The following is a 24,987-nucleotide window of genomic DNA, read 5'->3' as shown; positions in this document are numbered from 1 at the left end:
TCCCTGCAAGAGAGGTATCATTAAAGACGAACTTAGAAGCGGTCGCAGTAAACATCATTAGCCATAAAACAATAACAATATGCTCTGTGTACATACCACCACACAACACAATAGCCATGCATGACCTAGAAGAACTTCTGGAACAGTTGCCAGAGCCATATGTAATAATAGGGGATTTTAACGCACATTCCTCATTCTGGGGAAGTGAGCATACTGATTCCAGGGGTCAGCTCATCGAGGATATAATTCTTTCGAATAACATATGTTTAATGAATACGGGAAAAGCCACGTACTGCTGCCCCAGCTCTGGAAAAATGAGCTGCCTCGATTTAGCATTTGCATCACCATCTGTTTTTAATGATTTTATTTGGGATGTTTTAGATGACCCCCGGGGAAGTGATCACTTACCTACGGTTTTAAAGCTAACATCAGCTACATTCATCCTCCCTACGAAGCCACGGCGATGGAAAATTCACCTCGCCGATTGGGCACTTTTCAGAACGAAGGCCACACTAGAAAAAGAATATGCCGAAACCCTTACTATAGAAGAACTAAATGAAAAATTTGTCACATGCTTAATATCTGCAGCAATAGAAACCATCCCACAAACGTCTGAAATTTCACGAAAAACACATAAAGTTTGGTGGTCAAATGAATGCTCAATGGCTAAAAAGCAGCAAAACAAGGCTTGGGGCAACCTTCGCAGATATCCCACTGCAGGAAACTTGCTCATCTTCAAAAGGGCTAGAGCCAAAGCACGATACATTAGACGCAGCGCAGAAAGGGCATCATGGCAAGAGTACATATCCTCCATAAACAGCTCAATATCATCAAAGAAAATGTGGGAGCAGGTGCGGAAATTCACAGGAAATTTTACTCCATTCACATTTCCAATGCTAACAACACCCGGTACTCAAAAAAACATTAGAAGAGCAGGCCAACATATTGGGTGAGCATTTTTCCACAGTTTCAAGCGCATCCAACTACACACACACATTTCAAAAGCACAAAACAATAGTAGAAAAACAAAGCCTGCCCTTTGGAACATGCATACATGAAGACTACAATCAGCTTATTACCATGCAGGAACCAAACACAGTACTAACATCCGGTAAAATGACAGCACCAGGCCCAGACAATATACATTATGCCATGCTTGCTCACCTCTCTGAGGCTGCCATAGAGGCTCTCCTAAAATTTTTCAATAAAATATGGATGACTGGAGAAATCCTCCAAGCATGGAAAGAAGCAATCATAGTACCCTTTCTAAAATTTGGCAAACCACAAACTAGTCCCACCAGTTACAGGCCAATAGCACTAACTAGCTGTATAGCAAAATCATTCGAAAGCATTCTAAACATCAGACTAACCTTCATACTTCAGTCCCAGCAACTTTTAGATATACACCAGTGCGGTTTTAAAAAGACATGTTCCACAACCGATCACCTTGTACGCTTTGAGAACACAGTCCGGGAAGCGTTCATCCACAGCCAACACTGTATCGGAGTCTTCTTTGATCTGGAGAAGGCTTACGATACCACGTGGAGGTTAGGTATCCTCCGTGACCTAGCGGACCTAGGTATCCGCGGCAGGATGCTGAGCTGTTTGAGCGACTTCCTGACCAATCGAACGTTCAGAGTCCGCCTAGGCGCAACCTTCTCCAAGACTTTTATCCAAGAAACTGGAGTGCCCCAAGGGTGCATCCTCAGCACGACCTTATTTGTCATCAAAATGAACTCCATAGGAAAAGTAATCCCAAAATCGATAACGTACTCAGTTTACGTAGACGACCTCCAAATAGCATGCACGTCTTCCAGCATACCTACCTGTGAGCGGCAAATACAAATAACAATAAATAAACTGGCTACCTGGGCAGATAGAAACGGATTTAGATTTTCCCCTCAGAAAACAGTAGCGGTTCTGTTCTCTTTGAGACGAGGCCTACAGGCCGACCCCACACTATATTTAAACCAAACCCCACTACCTGTCAAACAAGAACATAAATTCCTAGGGATAACTTTCGATAAAAAGCTCACTTTCTTACCACATATAAACAGCTTGAAGAAAAAAGCTTCCCTGGCCCTCAATGTGCTGAAAATACTATCAAGAAAACGCTGGGGGTCTGATAGAGCTTCCCTGTTACATATATATCGTTCTCTGGTTCGCTCTAAGTTAGACTATGGGTCCATAGTATATGGCTCAGCAAGACCGTCCTACATAAAACGACTGGATCCTGTCCACAATCTTGGTTTAAGGTTGTCTTCCGGTGCTTACAGAACTTCACCAATAGCAAGTCTGTATGTGGAAACTAATGAACCTTCCTTAGAAGATCGAAGAACAGCACTAACTTGTACATACATCCTCAAAATCCTTTCTCAGCCCAAACATCTCTGTTACCCAATTGTCACGAAATGCCCATCCCGAATACTCTTCAACAACAAGCCCCATGCGATTAAGCCGTTGCTCTTGCGCTTCGAAGAAAAATGTCAAACTCTGAACATACTAAACGAAATCAAAAATATTGCCCCAAGACACGAAGCGCTACCACCGTGGTACACTCTCCCCATAGTGTGTGACGTCACACTAACACGCCTCAGGAAAACCTGTACACCACACGACCATATAATACAAGAATATCTAGCACTACAAGAAAAATACAGAAATTACACGTCATTTTATACTGACGGGTCAAAAACTCATGCTCATGTAGGAAGCGCAGTAATACAAGGAGAAAATAAAAATGCAGTACGACTGCCGTCTTGTGCTACAGTTTTCACCGCTGAGTGTTATGCCATTTGTGTTGCGGTACAGAAAATAACAAATGAAAACATCAAAAACAGCATCATTTATACAGATTCACTGAGCGTTCTTACAGCATTAAAATCCAAAAATGCCACGGAGCCACTGATAGGAAGCATCATACACAACATAGTAAAGATCACAACACAAAAACATGTTATAAAATTCTGCTGGGTTCCCAGTCACGTTGGCATTAGGGATAATGAGAGAGCCGACATGTGTGCTGCACAAGCCGGAACCATGGAAATAAAACATGTGAATTTGCCTCCTAGGGATTACATGAAGTTAGTACGTAGCAAACTAAGAGCCAAATGGCAAGCCTCTTGGGAAAATGAAGGAAACAACAAGCTGCATACTGTAAAGCCCATTTTAAAAGAATGGAAATCATGCCGTCATAAAGAGCGTTTTATCGAAGTAATTTTATGTCGTTTACGCATAGGTCACACACACATCACCCATAACTTCTTATTAACAAAAAAAGACAGACCTCTGTGTGAAATGTGTGGTGAGGAGCTCACAGTAAATCACATTTTAATTTCTTGTTCGCATCTCGAAGTACTTAGAAAAAAGTGTTTTACGGCATTTTACAATGAACACATTCCATTTCATCCCGCATTGCTTTTAGGCGAGCAAACACTTGTCGAGTTTTCACTTGTTTGTAAGTCTCTAAAGAAAGCCAATGTTTTAAATCTATTATAATGTAACCTCTGTACACTTGACATAACATCATCTAACCTTGTGTTTGGCGCATGATAGCCATAGTTGCTTATGCGCCATAAAACCCTATATAACGTAACGTAAGCTTAAAGGGCAGCTGCACCACTTTTTGAGAATTTCGCGATGTTCAAGGATTCAAATCTATATAGGCTGTAGGTAAAGCATGCCAAGTTTTTTTGCACTAGCATTTAAAATGGTCACGTAATCGACGATTGAATTTTGCGCTTCTCCTCAAAGCACCAAAGGAGTGCGGGGAAGTTTAGCGTGACGTCACAGGAGGTATGATTTCAAGTTACCGCTGCCGTCAGCCACACACTAGCGTTCCTTGTTGAATGCTGCCTAACAATGTTCGGAGGGCATTGCCTTTGGCGACGTTGGTTTTTTCCTTCAAATTGGGCGTGTATGCATTGAAAATGTACCGATACCTTCGATGACGTCATCATGCCCCCCCCCCCCCCCCCTTGGCGTTGTGCTCTGCGGAGAAGCCCGAAGGCCGTCGCGATTTTAATCGGCGATTACTTCACCATTTCAAATGCTAGCCCAAAAGGACTACGCATGCTTTACCTGCAAGTTTCACACATCCGACCCATTTAAGCTCATCGCTTTCTGAAACCAATGCAGTTGCCCTTTAACGACAACCGGTTATTTTGCTTTCGTATTACATGCCGTGCCGAAGGCCATTTTCTCCTCTTGATTTCGACTGGGATGTACTTAACCAGCGTTTGTTCTTTCACCCACTCCGCCCGCTTCCGATCTCTTAACGTTACACCTATGATTTTTCTTTCCATAGCTCGATTTGTCGTCCTTAGCTTAAGCTGAACCCTTTTCGTTATAGCCTCCATGTTTCTGCCTCATAGGTGAGTGAGTACCTGTAATATACATCCGTTGTATACTTTTCTCTTGAGGGATATTGGTAAACTACCATTCATGATATCTGAGAGAGCCTGTCATATGCGGTCCACCCCATTCTTATTCTTTCAGTTAATTCATTTCATTTATTGTTTTCTTAAACGCCTGAAGGCATTACCTAAGGGGGGACGTATTGTTGAAACGGCGTAAGGCGATGTGAACATGCATAACAAACAGGAAATCAAACGTGCACACTCACATGGCAAGGGCTCCAACCATGACAGGATTCGACAACAGGTGATACACCACTCTTGAAAGACAGATTAAACAATATTTGCTGCAAAGTGCGCTTATGCGACCAGGATCTGTATGAGATTAATTTTTATTTTCTCCCGGAATGTTTTGTGATCAGTGCATGAAACGATGTCGTTAGGCTGTGAATTCGAGTGTTCTCGCGTTGGCAAAGAATGGGTTGTTGTAAGCATTCGTGCGGGCACCCTATGCGTGCTATCGGGTTTCCGTGACTGAGCCGTAAGGACGTTCGTAGTGACGTGGTTAATAGAGTGTGTAGTGTTCTCGTGCTATGACAAATGTATTGAGTAATCATAGGCGGGAAACGACAGGGCGTGACTCGGAGGGACTGCTTGAGGGCGGTGACGCCGGTTTCTCTTGAGTAACATGAAGTAATGAACCGAGCTGCACGATTTTGGATCGATTCCAAATCGACGGTGAGATATGATTGCCATGGGTGCCAGATGGATGATGCACACTATAATTTTGGCCGTACAAATGTTTCGTACGCCAGCTGTTTTATGTTAGGGGATGCAGATTTCAGATTACTTCTCTGGCAGCCAAGTGTGAGTGTAGTATCGGAGCAAATAGTTGTAATGTGGGTGACCCATGAAAATGATGGTGCGAGATGTACACCTAGGTGATTATAAGATATTGCAGCGGTGATCGGCACTGATGAGATACTGTTAGTGTGCACATGCGATATGGTGGGTTTGTGAGTGAAGGAAAATGATGTGCATTCAGATAGATGTACGAATGTACGAATTTTATATTTCTTTAGTCATTGTTTAGTTTTTTTTATTGCAGTCATTCTCTTGTTGACATTTCATGCAATATTTCTATGCTATTAAGAACTGCCTTCATAGTAAATTTGTTTCATACATGCCTGTATTTATATTCCTAACAACTGTACCAAGTCGCTTACCTTCTGTGAACTTCCATTTGTGTTCCTTTTCTTTCTTTTTTTTCTTTTTTCTCTTTTTTTCTGAGAGCTGTGTACAATTAACTTAGAACAATTTTCTCTTGCTGTATGCCATGCTGCCATGTAGAAAAGGGCCGTGGGCCTAGTCAAGCCCATAAAGAGGCTTTTTGTCCACGACCCTCAGCATTTTTGCGGTGCTGAAATAAAGATTTGATTTGATTTGATTTGATTTGATGTAATGGCGCTCGCCATTTTTCGCACCATGATGCAATAACGTCAAGGTCCTGTTGCAAAACAAGGTTATCAGTCGGGATATTTATTGCATTATAAATGGCGAATCATGCGCGAAGACTCGTAATTTGCATTGAATGTTAGAGGGTAGGTCGTTAATGTATATTAAGAAAATTAATGGTGATAGGCCGGACCCTGGAGGGACACGTGATGTTACATCTCGTAAGGGTGACTACAGGTTTTCTTACTGAATTTGATCCTAGTGCCAGTGGAAATAATCTACGCGCTAACTGATATATTCTGCGTGCCATGAATTTAATCTGAGTGCAAAACATTTAATCCACGCGCCAGCGTATTTAATCCAAGCGCCAACTCAAACAATGCGAGCGCCAATAAATTTAATCCCAGTGCCAACGCAAATAATACGTGCGCCAGCTGTTTTAATCCAGGTGCCAACCAATTTAATCCACACTCGAAAAACGAATGCTGTAGAAGACTCCAAAGCATAGAACACGAATACCAGGAATAAAGATTAGATAATTTTTCAAACCATGCGATGCCTAAGCGAAGTGTCCACATATTGCATAGCTTTCATCAATATTATAACCAACACTACTTTGATACAAGTGTTTTAAAGCGCCGTTTAAAGCGCACAATATCAGCATTAAAAAGCTGCACAGGGGCTCAGTGCTATGGCTTACTGGCTCTTTATTATGACCATAGAACGGAGGAGGGCACAAATGCACACACTGTTTATAATGTAACATTGAATCCACTGTCTTCAATAAAAGATGCGATTATTTTGTCACATAGTCAAAGAAAGTGTTAATAAACCGTACTTTAGATTAGCCCTACGTAGTTTCGTGTGAAAAAAAGGTACACAGCCAATGATGGAAAGTTCCAAAGCAAAAGGCAAGTTTTGCGCCTCCATTTCTTGTGTATTGTCGTCTGCTTTTGCAAAATATGCTAGGACAACAGGAAAAGACATAGATATGTGCACTCGTTATAGAAATCTGTGAACTTTCTTTTTCAAGAAATAAGATTTATTTCTCAGGCACGTAAAAAAGCATTCTTAAAAACACAGAAGAAAAGGAAGTTTCAAAGCAGACGGCTTTGTGTGTGCCGCATTGTGGCTGCATTTGCACAACGGAGTAGAGCCGGACGGTGGTGGTACGCACTCGTATACTATAAGCAGGTGATAGTGTACCACTTTTCTTACATCTCGCATGGACATTAACGCGCAGTATTTTCTTCCATGGAAGCCGATGAGCCGTGCTCTTAGGTCCTAACAGACCTTTCCACAAATTGCAGCACCGCGCCATCCCCTAGCGGATCCGCGCAAAGCATGATGGGAGAAAGGAGCGGTCGCCGCCCGCGTCGTCTGCTGTCAAGCGTGTTGCTGTGTTGTTCCGCCGTGTTCAGGCGTTGTGCGCCTTCTCGCGCGCGTTGTAAATGTTGCAGCGCACTGCTGTGGTGCACGTTAAAGAACCCCAGGTGGTCGAAATTTCCGGAGCCCTCCACTACGGCGTCTCTCATGGCCTTAGTCGCTTTGGGACGTTAAACCCCATAAACCAACCAAACCAACCAACTGCTGTGGTGGTTATCTCTTAGTCTTTCTGCAATTATGTGGGGATTTTTTTAGACATTCGACATGTCTGCAGATTAGAATCGCGGTGGCGGTCAAAGGTGCTGCGTGTCCAGCTGTAGTAACAACACGAGAAAGGACATCAACATTTCATACCACGTATTCCCCGAGGACAAGAAGCTGAAGCTAGAATGGGTGCGCAGGATAAATCGGCAAGGTTCGCAAGGGCGATTTACCCTGTGGAAGCCTTCGAAACACCACAAAATATGTGGTACGCATTTCAACACTAGCGGGTGCAAGGGATACATGGATCGTCTCTCCACGATCTTTCCACACCGAGTGTATGCGGAACGGACGCCTGCTGTGATTACGCAGAGCAATGGGCACATGCGAATCTCCAACTTCGGCTGGTGACCGGGGCAGAGGGCGTCGCGACTAGGTACGGCCAGGACGCCACAACCGGCAGCCTGAAGGCCGCCCGTAATGCTGCTGCATAATTTTCGTTTTTTTTTTTTTTTTTTTGGGGGGGGGGGGGGGCTTTTATGAATAAAGTTATTCACCACCACCATGGGCACATGAGCGGCGAGGGCTCTGTGTATACATGCATTGGGAGAACGCCGGTCTTTGCGTCTGCTGGTGCTCGGCTGGTGATCCGTGGCCGCGGAACGCAACATCCGACTGTGTCACGCTTACTGTGCCAACCAACTGTGTCATGTTTAGCAAATAGATCGTGTTCTGTCTAAGGGAGTGCTTGAAGGTTATATATTACAGCAGTGAACATTTACCGCGTCAGCATGAAATTTACCCAGGAGTGCGCCATGAGGACAACTGCACTCATACTGTTGTTTACATCGGTGCGTACGAACAGTTAGTACTCGTTCTCATGGCATAAAACGCAATCGGCGCTTTAGTTCTATTAATCAACCTGTTTCCTTTTTTACCGGCTGTAGCCGTGCTTGTTTACGCAGTGCGATAATGTGTGGGAAGCGATGATGCGATCGCACGCCTGAGAAACACTTACAACCGCGGGCTGTTGACATCGCGCAGGACCGGCGCTTCTCGTTTTTTGTCCCGGCTTCCTCCGACGTGACCAGTACTTTATTTTAGACTACTTTATCCAGAAGTATGTTTGGCGACCGTTCGCTTTAATTGAAACGGCCTAACTTGTTATCCACAAGCTAGCGACGGCGACGACTGCTGCTGGCCGTAAAGCACGGCTCGGCAGTCTGGGTCACACCGGCGTTTCACGTTCATCATATGCGTGCCCAGCGATGTAAGCAATAATTAATTTCAGGTCACTATTGCCAAAGCTACACTCGGTGACAATTTTCATTCGCTAAAGCTGGTGATTCGCTCATCACGACCGCCGCAATCACAGATCGTATCCTACGGACTCGCTAGGCCTAGTCGTCGCGGAAGGGAAGGGAGTCATCGTCGACTGAAATTAATTTGACAGGCGCTTATCGCTGGTGACTGTTCAGGTTTGCACATGTGAAATATGGCCGTTCGTTTCGCTCATTTAGAAGCGCGAACATATTTGCACCGCCGCCTCATCACCGTGCTTTCGCTCAGTCGCCGACAAGGCTGACCGTCCGCCGATCGGATTCGTCGGTGTCGTTGGCCTGAAAAACGTGTCCCACTGCAATCATATTATAGTAAACTAGACATTTCACTATAATCACATGCTGCTGTTGACCGTGTTAGTGTCGTTGTCGGAGCAGTGTGACCACCGCCGTCGTCATCGTTGTACACTGAAAACGAGCTGAGGCTTTCGAATGCGCTTGGAAGGTTTCGTGTAGCACCGCGCGCGTCCGTCGAGTCCGAATGTCATTCCAGTTCTCGAATGTCATTCGACTCAGATGTCATTCGAACGTTCCCATGTAGCACAGGTATAAGAAACAGCGATGGCGACGAGATGGCAGAGGAAGGCTTTCCGGTGAGCAGGCGCAGTCGGAGAGACGGACGAAAAGACGCGAGCGCGGCGCCGCGGGTGCCGCGGCGCTCCGTTTTCCCAGAGTGCTTTGCGCGGCCGCTTGGTGGCGCGGCGGAATTTGCGGAAAGGTCTATTGGACACCGAAAACGAGGACCGCCATTCAAGCTCCCAGATGCACCAAGAAGAAAGAACAGCAAAGTCTCTGAACATGACAGGGCCAGAATTCTCGATGTGTCAAGGCGTGGAGGAGATGTGAAAAAAAATGGCAGACACGCTGGGCATTAATCTAAAGACAGCAAGATCAATTGCAGCTACCGATAGAGAGGTGTTGAAGAAAGGCGGAACGTCGAAGAAATTCGGAAATGAGGTTGTAGCGGCTCTCAAAATTATTGTGGACAACAACCCTGCTTTCACTCTAAAGCAAATAAAGCAGGCGGCGGAAGAAGAATTGCCCGGAATTGCCATCAGCACAAGTAGCATCGATCGCCTACTGGATGCGCACGGCTACTCTATGAAGTTGGTGACTCAGAGGCCGATCGACCGCAACAGATATGACGTGAAACGCACCCGCAAAGCATATGCGCAGTGGCTGCAGTGTGAAGGACCCCGCTTGTGCAGGTTTTACGTTGATGAGACCAACTATAACATATGGTGTTCAAGGAGCTTCGGCCGTGCGATTAAGGGGCAACCTGCGGTGCAGACGACGACTGGCACCAGAGGCGCAAACCTTAACATTATCGCCTGTATGTCAGCAAACGGTGTCATATATTGGACGGCTGTCTACAAGGTTCACTGGGTCGTGTTTAAGGAATTTTTGAGCGATATATCAGCCCGTGTCGAAAGTGAAGAGCCTGGTTCAGAAGCCGTTTTTATTTTTGATAATGCTCCCGCTCACAGCCAAGCGGAACAGGCAATCCTGGCCAGTCAGCTGCACTCAATCAAGAGGTTGCCTCCTTACAGCCCATTTTTTAACCCTATAGAGGAAGTGTTTTCGAAGTTCAAGTCTGAAGTCAAAGCTTTCCTCAGCGAGCGGAGAGACTTGGCGCTCACCACTCCGCCCGGACTGACTAAAAGGGAGCATCGGCGCAGTTTATTGCTCGACGCTGCTCCACACTGTATGCAGCAAGTACAGCGAGTAGAATGCGCTGCTTTCGACCGCCATAACTTTTCTTTTATACCAGCAGCTTTGCGTGAAGATGACATGTAAAATGTGAGATCACACTTTGCGCCACCTAATGTCGTACAGAAAATAAAACTGAATTTCAAAGACGGCCCCTTCTGTGCTTGTATAAACCTAGATTGTTAACACCGCTATAAGGCAGCCGCCAGTAGCTATTCTTGACCTAGGCTGTAAGCTCCGGTGTAGCTTCTCTCACTTTCCGTTCTAAAACTAAATAAACCTTGAAGTGAAGAACCGTTCCTCCGGTTCTGTGACTCGTCCCACCTAGAAGAACTCTGCATTACACTGCTACCTTTGTTTATGCTAGTGGTGTTGAATCTTTATCACAGCCTCGCGAAAAAAATTTGAACCGGTTGCATGAAAACAGTATAAAGGCCGGGATTGTAACTAGCATGCAGATTCAGCGCATAAGACAACCCATAATCAGCAGTGCTTACCCAACTAATTAATACACGACAGTCACAAGCCTCAAGAGTTGCATAAAATACTGAGGTTTAACAGCTGCTAATGGCTCTTTGATGTTGCAAGGTATGCGAAGAAAACGAAATAGTGCATGAGAATGTGACTCACAGGCTTGCATGGTCTCAGAAATTATCTCAACTTCGCTTTATTTATTCTCTGTTCGCATTTATTCGCATGCGGATTAAATTGGTTGGCACCTGGATTAAAACAGCTGGCGCTTGTATTATTTGCGTTGGCACTGGGATTAAATTGGTTGGCGCTGGATTTGTTCGAGTTGGCGCTTGTATTAAATACGCTGGCGCTTAGATTAAGTGCATGACACTGAGATTAAATTACATAGCAGGCAGATTATATCTGTCGGCGCTCAGATTATTTCTGCTGGCACTAGGATTAAATTCAGTGGGAAAACCTGTAGATGTCATTTGCGGATTTGAACTTCGAGCGCTCTTTTAAAAAAATGTTCAAGCCAGCATAATTAGATTGGTAGGAATCCCGAGGCACGAAAGTTTCGCAAACAGACGATGATGAGATACGCATTCGAATGCCTTTGAAAAAGTCTAAAAAGATTGCATCTGTCTGGAGGTTATGGTCCATGTCCTTAAGTATGTGTTGGGTGAACACGGCCAGCTGTGTTTCACGTGAAAGCGATTTCCTGAAGCTATACTGATGCGGATAAAAGAGGTTAATTGAATCTAGGTGGGACATTGAGTTTGATGCTATAATGTTCCCTAGAAGTTTAGAATTTATGCTAGTAGGGGATATTATATGATAGCTGGGCATGCGCAATCACCTGTTTTGAAGATGGGAGCAATTTGGGCTATCGTACGATCATCAGGAATACTTCCCGTGTGCAATGATGGAGTAGATATTAAACGTCTAATCTAATCTAATAAATCTAATCGAGCCGATTAGATTTATGTCTATAGGGTAGAGGATACACCAGAATTTGATGGGATTTGTTCTGAGAATAGATATAACAAGCCAGGAGATAAACATTTGTCTTCCCTTTCATGATCCGAAATAGCGGTCACTACGTGACCTAGGTAGACGTATTGCCTTACCACATTTCTTCCCTCCTTACACATTTCTTCCCTCCTTTATTACTTCTATTTCGGCGAGGTTCGGGTGTCTATCGAGACGTCAGGAAGTTAGAGCGGCATTTCCGTTCCTCAAAAACGAATGTTTTTATGCTGCGGAAAAGGTAACACTGGAAACTAGGCAGTTTTTTCGTGTAAGCTGGCCCTTGAGTCCGTGAAGTGTGCTGGGAAATCCGCGAGCGGCAGAAGGCCGAGTGTGCACTTGAGCACAAATCCGCTAATGCCAATCAGCTTTCGCAAATTAATGCGCTAAGCCGGCAAGCTTAGAGCGAGGAACCTTTCAATCGAAAGCCTTACTAGCTCAATTACGATAAGAACGGGCGGCGTATATTTTTTTATTCAGTTTCGATACTCCCATGGCCCACAGGGCATTATTGATTTGAGCGATACATAGAAACAAAAAATTCATTGGTTACAGGAGGGCATAACGCATACAGCAAAAAAAAAAAAACCACTACTGTGACACAATGAAAGATAATCAAGAGGAAGAAATGGGCTTGGGCAGGGCATGTAATGCGAAGGCAAGATAACCGCTGGTTCTTAAGGGTAACGAGGTGGATTCCAACAGAAAGCAAACGTAGCAGGGGACGGCAGAAAGTTAGGTGGGCGGATGAGATTAAGAAGTTTGCGGGGATACAGTGGCGCCAACTGACAAACGACAGGGTTAATTGGAGAGACATGGCAGAGGCCTTTGCCCTGCAGTGGGTGTAGTCAGGCTGATGATGAACTGGCGGAAATATGTCAGTCGATAAACCGAAGCACAAGAATGAATACATGTGCCAAGAGGAAAAAATTCACACAAGGAGGCAAATTGATATGAGAAATATAATAACGCCATTTGTGCAAATGTTGAACACTCAGATGGGCACGTTATAGAATGCTATAATGTAACAGAATGCATGGGTACAACCAAATGAAACGCAGAATAGAAAAATTCAAAAATGACTATGGTAAGCAATCATATACTGACATCTTCCTCTTGAACTCTTCAATCTCATTTCCGAGTACAACTTGTGGTGGAAGGTGGTTCCACGCCGACGATGCATTTGGAATGAAAGAATTAATGCATATTGTTGTACAGCACCGGGGAACGCCAACTTTGCATGATCGATCAATGTGGGATGAACCATATGTGCGTCGTCAGTGCATCTCGAAGAATTCAATTCATCCTGTAAATTTTGAAGAAACAGACACATGAGTGATACTGCCCTGCTAAGGAAAAGAGGGGTTAGGGACAATTATTTTTTTATTTCATTGACCCTCGACAGCCCGTCATAGTTACGGGTGATAAGACGGGCAGCTCGGCTCTGTACTGCTTCCAGGTCATCAATAACATCATCAGCCTGACTACGGCCACTGCAGGGAAAAGGCGTCTCCCATGTCTCTCCAATTAATTCAAATAATCATAAATTACTTAGGTATTCTCCATTAACTCTTATCCCCAACTGCTCCCACTTCAGGCCCCAGAATACCTCCTGTAAACAGGCAGTGAATAGCATAGGCGAGATCATGTCTCCCTGCCGGACACCCTTCCGTATTGGAATTTTATTGCTGACTTTATGGAGGACTATGGTAGATATGCAATCATTATAATTATCTTTAAAATGTTTTCACATAAAACTCTTCTACACCCTTAATCCGCAATGCCTGAATGACAGCTGAGTTTTCTACCGAGTCGAATGCTTTCTCGTAATCGATGAACGCTATATATAGGGGCTGGTTATATTCTGCGCATTTCTCTATCACCTGATTGAGAGCGTGAATATGGTCTACCGCCCAGTATCCTTTACGAAAGCCTGCCTGATCATTTGGTTGATTGGCCCCGCCGCGGTGGCTCAGTGGTTACGGCGCTCGACTGCTGACCCGAAAGACGCGGGTTCGAATTTCGATGAAGGCGAAATTCTAGAGGCGCGTGTACCGTGCGATGTCACAGCACATTAAAGAACCCCAGGTGATCGAGATCTCCGGAGCCCTTCACTACGGCGTCCCTCATAGCCTGAGTCGCTTTGGGACGTCAAACCCCAATAAACCAAACCAACAATTTGGTTGATGTAAGTCTATGGTTGTCCTGACCCTATTAGCATAACAGAGTTAGCATATTCGAATTTAGCACGGACACGTGACTTGTACACAAGAAGCTTGACAGGTGCCGGTGCTAAATAAAAATTAAATTTCAGATGTCCAAGCATGCGGTTAGAATGACGCCGAGATGTTTGTAAGATGTTAGGGGTGTCAGAAAAGAAAAAGAAATAAAATAGGAAACGTAGCATGAATTTCTGCGACGCAAATGTGCATTACATTACACATAGCCGCGTTAAGCGTCATTTGCCATTGCGAACACCAATTAGAGATAGGTATTAGCTTTGCCTGGAGTGATGGAACGTCATTAGTATTGTTTAATTCACTGTAGACCACACAGTCGTCTGCAAAGAGTCCTATTGAAGATGTTACATTTTTAGGGAAGTCGGTAATGTATAGAAATGCACTAGTGTGTGTGCAGTGGCATAGGTACGAAAACTCCCAACAATGGCAAGAAGAATAGGGTAGCGTCAAAACAGAAGCTTGAAAGAACGCGAACATTAATTCATAGAAAAGGAGACGTGAAGGACTTGAAAAATGACAGGCTGGTCAGTTTACTGTCCGTTGCCTATAAGGTATTTACTGCAGTAATCGCTAATAGAAGGTATAACCTTAGATTTCAGTCAACTGAATGATCAAGCAGGCTTTTGAAAAGAACACTTCACACAGACCATATTCATACTATTGATCAGGTGATAGAGAAATGAGCAGAATATAACCAAACCCTATATATACCGGGTGTCCCAGCTAAATGTAACCAAACTTTTAAAAAAGGCGAAGTGTCATAGTCTAGTGAAACCAACTGAGAGTTGTTCATAAGTCGCGTGGCCTAGTCTTGAGTATTTCTTCGCCCTTCAAAGTTAATAATTAGATAAGTTTAATTAGCTAACTTTTTAATTATTGACTTCAGGAAGAAAGTGTCAATACAAAAGTTTTAGATCACCTCGAAAAACCGCTAGTCGTGCTGTTTCTGTCAAGTTACGATTTACGTAGATTCATTTATTGGCATTAAAAGAAAGTTGTCACGTGACCAGCTGCTCGCTCACTTCTCTGCCCCAATGTGCACCAAAAGTCTCATCGAGGAGAGGACTTCAGAAAAAAATGATTTTATTCTTTAAGGCGCGTCTTGGGACGTTGAAGTGGCACAGTTGTCATGTGGAAGCTTCTCCTTATTGTGCGGGTTATGGTTAAAGCCTGGTAAAAAAACTGCTTTACGTAAATATTACTTTGCTGCAAATGTCTCAGTAAGCTGTTTCTCAAAGCGATCTACAACTTCTCCATTTACACCGTGTTCCTCAAGTCAATAATTAAAAAGTTAGTTAATTAAGCTTAACTAATTCGTCAACCTTGAAGAACGAAAAAATACTGCAGACTAGGTCACGCGACTATAAACAACCCTCATTTGGTTTCAGACGGCTAGGCCACCGTGTGTTTTTTAAAAGCTTGGTTACATTTAGCTGGGACATCTGGTATATCGCGTTAATTGATTACGAGAAAGCGTTTGACTGAGTGGAAATCTCAGCTGTCGTGCATCAATTGTGGATTAAAGGTGTAGAAGAGTGTTATGTGAAAATATTGGAAGATATCTATAACAACTGCACAGCTACCGCATTCCTCTATAAGGTCAGCAATAAAATTCCAATAAGGAAGTGTGTGAGGCAGGAAGACACGATTCCGCAAATGCTATTCACCGCCTGTTTGCACGAGGTATTCCGATGCCTGATTTGGGAACAGTTGGGGATAAGACAGGGTTAATTTGAGGGACATGGCAGAGGCCTTTGCCTTGCAGTAGGCGTAGTCAGGTTGATGATGAGGATGTATGAGACCAAAAATGGCTCAGAATACGGTTCTGTGAGCAGGACGTTAAAATTCGAGAATCGTAAGTCATTAGCATACATAAATCAGGCGGTCATTCAAGGCGAACTCAGTGTCAAGTAAGGCATCCGAACATTTCACAGATGAGCCATACGGAACCAGCGAGCGAGTGCAACAGTAGTGGAAGAGTTAAACTTTTTTCAAATGATTGTGGAAAGAGATAAGCTGTTTTAGAGACGTTCACACTAACTGCATTTTGCATTTGGGAGCTTGCGACTGAGAAGCGGTAACCTTGAGTGGAGTGTGTGCAAGCAGTATCCGATCCACAGATGTCACTGCCTTCCTAAGTCACCCAGGAGATGAAGTGAAAAGCATGATCAATGAGTTAGACAGTCAGTGTAGAACGGGTCATGAGTGGATAATAACTAGAAGAATAAGAATGGGGTGGAGCGCTTATGGCAGGTTTTCTCAGATTATGAATGGCGGTTTACGAATATCCCAATTGGTACAAGGCGCAAGGGTGGACAGGACGAACGAAGAACGAACACGGACAAGGGGGGGGGGGGGGGGGGGGATAAATGAAAAAAGAAAAAAACTTTATTGTAAGAGAAATTCGGGGCACGCCCCAGGGTCCCCGCACGACACCACTGCACTCAAGTGTTATGATCCTAAGGTCGATAACACTGGCAGCCCAGCCGGGTCTCCCAGTCCTCCCATGTCTTGAGGTTCTCTAGGTCCCGCGGGGGAGGGTCCGCCGGGCAGAGGCGAAGGAGTGAAGGGAGAGAGTGTGTAGTCTGTTAGCTAGGGAGGGGTGGGGAGGGGGCAGAACTGGCGTGAGGCCCTGTAGGCCTACGTCAGCACGCTGAACGAGTGCATGCGCTTCTCCGTGTATCCCCGATCCGAGACCACCTGAGCCCGGTCTAAATGGTTGGCGGCCTCGTATCCGGGATTCCCGGAGTACGCAGGCACCCATATCAGCTCCATTTGGCGGGGTTGGGGTGCATCGGGCGAGTCCAGTATGCCAAAAGCAGGGACTTAGACTCGGTATCGAGCAAAATTTAGAATCGCAGTTTTAGAGTCACTTAAAATGTACCGGGCTTCCGTGCGGGTGATATCAAGCGCAGTGGCGGCTTCCTCTGCAGCCTATGGGGAGGTGTCTGGAGGGAGAGGTAGTGTGAGGAGGCCACCACACCCGCTGTCGCTTCATCATCCGTGCAGGCAGCGTCAACCCATACGGCGTCTGGCTCGGAGCCGTACGCTCGATGGAGTGCCATCGCACGTGTTCTGCGGCGCTGGTCATAGTGGGACGAGTGCATATTCCTCGGAGCTTCTTTCGCGGTTACTTGAGACAATGGGACGGTCGGGACGGTTTGGTTTGTGAATTTTCGAGAGGAGGTAGAACCGTGCGGGGACTGGTCTGGCCGGTGTCATTGCTTTAAACATATCCTGGGACATCTTTTGTTTTTGAAGGAGAGATGTTATCTGATTGTTAACTTCAACTTCGAAGTCTCCTATGGGGTCGCCAGTGAGTTCAGTGTAAAAGTGTTTATTTTGGAATTGCCAGAAACCTTCCTTTAAGTAATCGGTCTTGTCCTTAACAACGATAGCGTCGCCTTGGTCCACAGGCTTGAAGACTTAAGGGGTTGTTGTGGGCTGCTTTTGGTTTAGATTTTGAATATGATGATAGGAAATGCTATTGAATACCAGTGATGTATACATATGTAAATGTTTACCTCTGTGTTTGGCTGGAATCCATGATTTGCCGGGTGTCCCTGGTACGTTCATTTCACGGTCTGTTTCGCGGTTTTGGAAACACTCACGCAGGCCTAAGTTCCATGCGAACTTATCTGGATCCTGGTATAATTGGAACTGACTAAATTTCTCCCGTCATGGGGTAGAAGGTTAGACACGTAGAGAGGAACTCATTCCGATGATTTGAGTGCCAGGCTGGATACGTTCACCATGTTATCAGATCCAATGGAAGACTCGCTATTAATAGTCGCGCAGTTCTTCTCAGGACTGACGTGTTTCTAGTAGGAGGCAGGGAACGGGGCACTGTTGTGACACCAGCCTGCCTGGGTTTCCTAAGTACTTTCGTTGTTCGAATTTCTTTTCCTTAATTATTTCTGTCGCTGTGAGATCCGGTTAGCGACGGGTATGCTCCAATTCGATTGTTTTTCGTTGACTGTGCCGTATAAGTAGGTCTGCAATGCATACTGAACGGTTGCGTAGAATACCTCTCCACTCAGGCTTCTCGTCGGCATTAAGAGCGGGGTTAGTTGCAACCGCAAACCGTTTGGTACGTTTCCCTCTCATCATCATCATCGCTCAATCTTGTCTTCGGAGGCGTGGCCGCCATTCTTGCAGATTGTGAATAAGGGTATTTCACCTAAGACTCTGCACAGTTTTTAAGAATATGCTCTAAGCTAGAGGAGGGCTTCTACCCGACAGCACCTCGTGCCGGCAATAATTGGGGGTTGCATAAAAAAAAAGAAATCGTGTCATGCCAGCCGTTTGCCGCGGAATGTTCCGGATGGTGTCATAGGATTCAGCGCGTTGTGCAGCATAAACTCACTATTATTACTATTAGTATTGATCGATTAAGTAGTTGAAACAATTAAAAAAAAATGCAAAATCTGTTCAAAGGTGCCAAACTGACCAGAATGGAAAGCCTAACCAACTATACCGGGTGTTTTTTTTTAGAAGGCCCAAAATTAAAAAAAAAGGTAAATTGCTTTAGATTTATTTTAGCACTGGGGCTATACTGGAGGCTACGGCGGGCGCCAGGCAAGAGGAAAACTGCTTTAATTAGTTCGCTGATTAACTAAATATGTTAATTAACATTTCTAATTTTTGTTTTAGGGGCTTTGTTGTATTCGCAGAATTGAGATCGTCCTCTAAACAGTCCAACCGAGAAAAAACAATTTCAATTATTAATTTTACACGCACGTTAAGAGGCGCGAAAAATTCAGCCTGGTAGGCATCTTCACACCGTAACGCAGCGGCGGGAGCGCCTCTGACGTAGTTCACTGCGCCCTGCGCTATCGCTGCTTATCTCGCTTCGCTCCGCGGCCTCTCGGAATGCCGCGCTGGAACAATGACACAAAGTGCAGGGCGGAGCGAGCTACGTCACAGGCGCTCACAGACGCTGTGTTACAGTGTGAAGCTGCCTACCACGGTGACTTTTTCTCGCTTCGTTACGCGCGCAAAAAATTTTTGCATAAAAATCTTTTTTCTTGGCTGGACTGTTTGGAAGACGATCTCCAATTCTGCTAATACAACATATCCCCTAAAATAAAAGTTAATTAGCGTATTCAGTTAATCAGCGAACTAATTAAAGTAGCGTGCCTCTTACCTGCTGTCCGCCGTAGCCCTCGGTATAGCCCCAGGGTTAAAATAAATCTAAAGGAATTTACCTTTCTTTAAAAATTTTGAACCTCTCAAAAAAAACACCCGGCATGCTATCGCGCCACCTTCAAGGTGGAGCTCAAGTGTCCTCTGCAATATTTTATTCGGCATCGGAGTGTTAGCTTGCAGTATCAACCAGCATGCTGCTGCAGGTACCGTAGAAGTCCGCAATAGCAACCAAACACTGACAAGAAATCCGAAAGGCACCACGAACACTTTTTTTTTATTGGACGTTTTGTTTATCATGAACGTTCATGGAACGAAACGTCCAGTAAAAAAAAATAGAGCGTGTGTACGTGGTGTCTCTCGGACATCTCATCAGTGTGTGGTTGCTGTGGACTTCTGCGGTGCCTGCAGCAGCGTGCGCACTCCTCCCGCGAATGCGGAATGATGAGAGGAAAAAAAAAAGAACCGTCCTCCCACTGGAACACCTCCGCTGGAGCAACGGGCATCCGCCCTCTGGATACCCGGGGGACAGCGAGAAGAAGAGCTGTGCTTTTAAGCACAGATCCTCTACTTGTCCTCCACACACGGCGGCCGAGCTGTGACGATGGTGGGACCACCAGGCACCGTTTTTTTTCTACAGCGATCCGCTGTGCCGGCGCTGGGAATCGAACCAACGTCGGTGGGGATATTCGCCCAAGCATTGCCAACTGGCGCGCTAACCACTCGGCTACCGTGCGGCTCTGGCTTTTGACGGCGTCGGCGAGTGCTGATAGAAGGGAAGTGAAGCAGGCCGAAACTGAGCATGCGCGGGGGATGCGGTTATCCCGAGATCGGGCGTGCCAGAAGAAACATGCTACGCGTCGAACGTGGAGCGGCCGCACTAGTGTGGAAGTGCGATACCGCGTGGGGCACCAGCCCCGTCATGGTATTTCGTCCGTGCAGATGAAAGAGAGTTGGGAATGCGAAAGCCGCAACCTGAAACTCGATTGGTGCCATGTAAGCGTTGAGGGGACCAACATGGCACGGAGTACATCGCTGTACACATTCAGCCAAAGCGTTGAAGCACTGTGTACTGTTTATTAAATATAATACAGATTTCTGGCCCTTGCAGCCGGACCGAAGCGGAAAAAATATCGCGAGCAATGAACGCTCACAGGTAATCGTGTTGCACTAACCCAAAGAGGCAACAAAACAGGAAAACGGCAAATTGGTCGAAAGAGACCAGTTACACTGTACAGTGTCTGAAATGGAAAGTGAACAGTGTGTACTGAATATATGGGACACATCACATGGTCTAGTGTCTGAAATGGAAAATGAACAGTGTATACTGAACGAAAGAGACCAGTTACACAGTCTAGTGTCTGAAATGGAAAATGAACAGTGTATACTGAACGAAAGAGGGCAGTTACACAGTCTAGTGTCTGAAATGGAAAATGAACAGTGTATACTGAATACATGAAACCCATCCCACTGTCTAGTACCTGAAATGGAAAATGAACAGTGTATACTGAACGAAAGAGACCAGTTACACAGCCTAGTGTCTGAAATGGAAAATGAACAGTGTATACTGAACGAAAGAGACCAGTTACACAGTCTAGTACCTGAAATGGAAAATGAACAGTGTATACTGAACGAAAGAGACCAGTTACACAGTCTAGTGTCTGAAATGGAAAATGAACAGTGTATACTGAACGAAAGAGACCAGTTACACAGTCTAGTGTCTGAAATGGAAAATGAACAGTGTATACTGAATACATGAAACCCATCACACTGTCTAGTACCTCAAATGAAAAATGAACAGTGTATACTGAACGAAAGAGACCAGTTCCACAGTCTAGTGTCTGAAATGGAAAATGAAGAGTGTATACTGAACGAAAGAGACAAGTTACACAGTCTAGTGTCTGAAATGGAAAATGAAGAGTGTATACTGAATACATGAAACCCATCCCACTGTCTAGTACCTGAAATGGAAAATGAACAGTGTATACTGAACGAATGAGACCAGTTACACAGTCTAGTGTCTGAAATGGAAAATGAAGAGTATAATACTGACCGAATGAGACCAGTTACACAGTCTAGTGTCTGAAATGGAAAATGAAGAGTATAATACTGAACGAATGAGACCAGTTACACAGTCTAGTGTCTGAAACGGAAAATGAAGAGTGTATACTGAATACATGAAACCCATCCCACTGTCTAGTACCTGAAATGGAAAATGAAGAGTGTATACTGAATACATGAAACCCATCCCACTGTCTAGTACCTGAAATGGAAAATGAAGAGTGTATACTGAATACATGAAACCCATCCCACTGTCTAGTACCTGAAATGGAAAATGAACAGTGTATACTGAATACATGAAACCCATCCCACTGTCTAGTACCTGAAATGGAAAATGAACAGTGTATACTGAACGAATGAGACCAGTCACACAGTCTAGTGTCTGAAACGGAAAATGAAGAGTGTATACTGAATACATGAAACCCATCCCACTGTCTAGTACCTGAAATGGAAAATGAACAGTGTATACTGAACGAATGAGACCAGTTACACAGTCTAGTGTCTGAAATGGAAAATGAAGAGTATAATACTGACCGAATGAGACCAGTTACACAGTCTAGTGTCTGAAATGGAAAATGAACAGTGTATACTGAACGAAAGAGGCAAGTTCCACAGTCTAGTGTCTGAAATGGAAAATGAAGAGTATATACTGAACGAAAGATACCAGTTCCACAGTCTAGTGTCTGAAATGGAAAATGAACAGTGTATACTGAACGAAAGAGACAAGCTCCACAGTCTAGTACCTGAAATGGAAAATGAAGAGCGTATACTGAACGAAAGAGACCGGTTACACAGTCTAGTGTCTCAAATGCAAAATGAAGAGTATATTACTGAACGAAAGAGAGCAGTTACACAGTCTAGTACCTGAAATGGAAAATGAAGAGTATAATACTGAACGAATGAGACCAGTTACACAGTCTAGTGTCTGAAATGGAAAATGAAGAGTATAATACTGAACGAATGAGACCAGTTACACAGTCTAGTGTCTGAAATGGAAAATGAAGAGTATAATACTGAACGAATGAGACCAGTTACATAGTCTAGTGTCTGAAATGGAAAATGAACAGTGTATACTGAATACATGAAACCCATCCCACTGTCTAGTACCTGAAATGGAAAATGAAGAGTATAAAACTGAACGAATGAGACCAGTTACACAGCCTAGTGTCTGAAATGGAAAATGAAGAGTATAATACTGAACGAAACAGAGCAGTTACACAGTCTAGAACCTGAAATGGAAAATGAAGAGTATAATACTGAACGAATGAGACCAGTTACACAGTCTAGTGTCTGAAACGGAAAATGAAGACTATGATACTGAACGAAAGAGACCAGTTACACAGTCTAGTGTCTGAAATGGAAAATGAACAGTGTATACTGAACGAATGAGACCAGTTACACAGTCTAGTACCTGTAATGGAAAATGAAGAGTATAATACTGAACGAATGAGACCAGTTACACAGTCTAGTGTCTGAAACGGAAAATGAAGAGTATGATACTGAACGAATGAGACCAGTCACACAGTCTAGTGTCTGAAACGGAAAATGAAGAGTATGATACTGAACGAATGAGACCAGTCACACAGTCTAGTGTCTGAAACGGAAAATGAACAGTGTATACTGAACGAATGAGACCAGTTACACAGTCTAGTACCTGAAATGGAAAATGAAGAGTATAATACTGAACGAATGAGACCAGTTACACAGTCTAGTGTCTGAAACGGAAAATGAAGAGTATGATACTGAACGAATGAGACCAGTCACACAGTCTAGTGTCTGAAACGGAAAATGAAGAGTATGATACTGAACGAATGAGACCAGTCACACAGTCTAGTGTCTGAAACGGAAAATGAAGAGTATAATACTGAACGAATGAGACCAGTCACACAGTCTAGTGTCTGAAATGGAAAATGAAGAGTGTATACTGAACGAAAGAGACAAGTTCGACAGTCTAGTGTCTGAAATGGAAAATGAACAGTGTATACTGAATACATGAAACCCATCACACAGTCTAGTGTCTGAAATGGAAAATGAACAGTGTATACTGAACGAATGAGACCAGTTACACAGTCTAGTACCTGAAATGGAAAATGAAGAGTACATACTGAACGAATGAGACCAGTTACACAGTCTAGTGTCTGAAATGGAAAATGAAGAGTATAATACTGAACGAATGAGACCAGTTACACAGTCTAGTGTCTGAAATGGAAAATGAAGAGTATAATACTGAACGAATGAGACCAGTTACACAGTCTAGTGTCTGAAATGGAAAATGAACAGTGTATACTGAATACATGAAACCCATCCCACTGTCTAGTACCTGAAATGGAAAATGAAGAGTATAATACTGAACGAATGAGACCAGTTACACAGTCTAGTGTTTGAAATGGAAAATGAAGAGTATAATACTGAACGAAAGAGACCAGTTACACAGTCTAGTGTCTGAAATGGAAAATGAACAGTGTATACTGAATACATGAAACCCATCCCACTGTCTAGTACCTGAAATGAAAAATGAAGAGTAGATACTGAACGAAAGAGACCAGTTACACAGTCTAGTACCTGAAATGGAAAATGAACAGTGTATACTGAACGAAAGAGGCAAGTTCCACAGTCTAGTGTCTGAAATGGAAAATGAAGAGTATATACTGAACGAAAGATACCAGTTCCACAGTCTAGTGTCTGAAATGGAAAATGAACAGTGTATACTGAACGAAAGAGACAAGTTCCACAGTCTAGTACCTGAAATGGAAAATGAAGAGCGTATACTGAACGAAAGAGACCGGTTACACAGTCTAGTGTCTCAAATGCAAAATGAAGAGCGTATACCGAATACATGATATCCATTACACTGTCGAGTGTCTGAAATGGAAAATAAACAGTGCATACTGAACGAAAGAGACCAGTTACATAGTCTAGTGTCTCAAATGGAAAGTGAACAGTGTATAATGAATAAATGAAACCCATCACACTCTTTCTAGCACCTGAAATCCTACGAACTCCTGCGAATTTGAAGTGGTCTCTCGCGATGGCACTGCCGTTGCAACCATGTGTTTCTTGAAGTAACTTATATCCTGCTGTCCCTTCGTGCAGGTGTGAAAGAGCACTCCACGCTGGGTAGTGGCCCCACCACGACCACTGTCCACGCACCTCCTTGTCCTCGGCCTGGGACTGAAATCTCCGCTCCTCCCATCCGTGCCACTGCCTGCGAGGGTGGAGATTACATATGGTCGTTACAACTCCGATGACGCATTCCTCATTCAATGCACGTGACACTGCCATTATTAGTACAGCAGCATCTCTGTGCGGTAGGCCACGCACATGCCAGAAAATGTCTGCCATTCACGAATCATTAATTACCAGGAGGTTACATACGTTTCGCTCAAAGAAACAACGCTCCTTTGCGCGCGCCATTACCGACAGGTCCCTTCCCGACCTGTCAATCTCACCGATACGGTGCACCAGGAATCCCAAATGTAACAACCCTCCAACGCTTTTGCGTGCTACTGTATACGTACGCTAAAGCATCCCACAAGTTTTTGGCTTGCGCTTCTACACCTACAACAAAGCCATTCCCGTTCAAAAGGTTCCCGGCCATCTTGCCTCGCCGCG

The 24,987-nt window shown here is 44.3% G+C and overlaps 1 long non-coding RNA gene across 1 annotated transcript in view; it reads left to right on the top strand.

Moving 5' to 3' along the window:
- Window positions 1-24,625, top strand: part of LOC149358632 (uncharacterized) — a 58,647-nt gene extending 34,022 nt beyond the window's left edge. Inside the window, exon 4 of the long non-coding RNA XR_016288234.1 lies at window positions 24,469-24,625. This is a non-coding gene — a long non-coding RNA (uncharacterized LOC149358632). The remainder of the gene's footprint in view (window positions 1-24,468) is intronic.
- The last annotated feature ends 362 nt before the right edge of the window (window positions 24,626-24,987 follow it).

The sequence above is a fragment of the Amblyomma mixtum genome, chromosome 2, assembly GCF_055824585.1.
Source record: "Amblyomma mixtum isolate Tamu chromosome 2, ASM5582458v1, whole genome shotgun sequence".
NCBI lineage: Eukaryota > Metazoa > Arthropoda > Arachnida > Ixodida > Ixodidae > Amblyomma > Amblyomma mixtum.
This window is presented reverse-complemented; position numbering and strand designations above follow the sequence as displayed.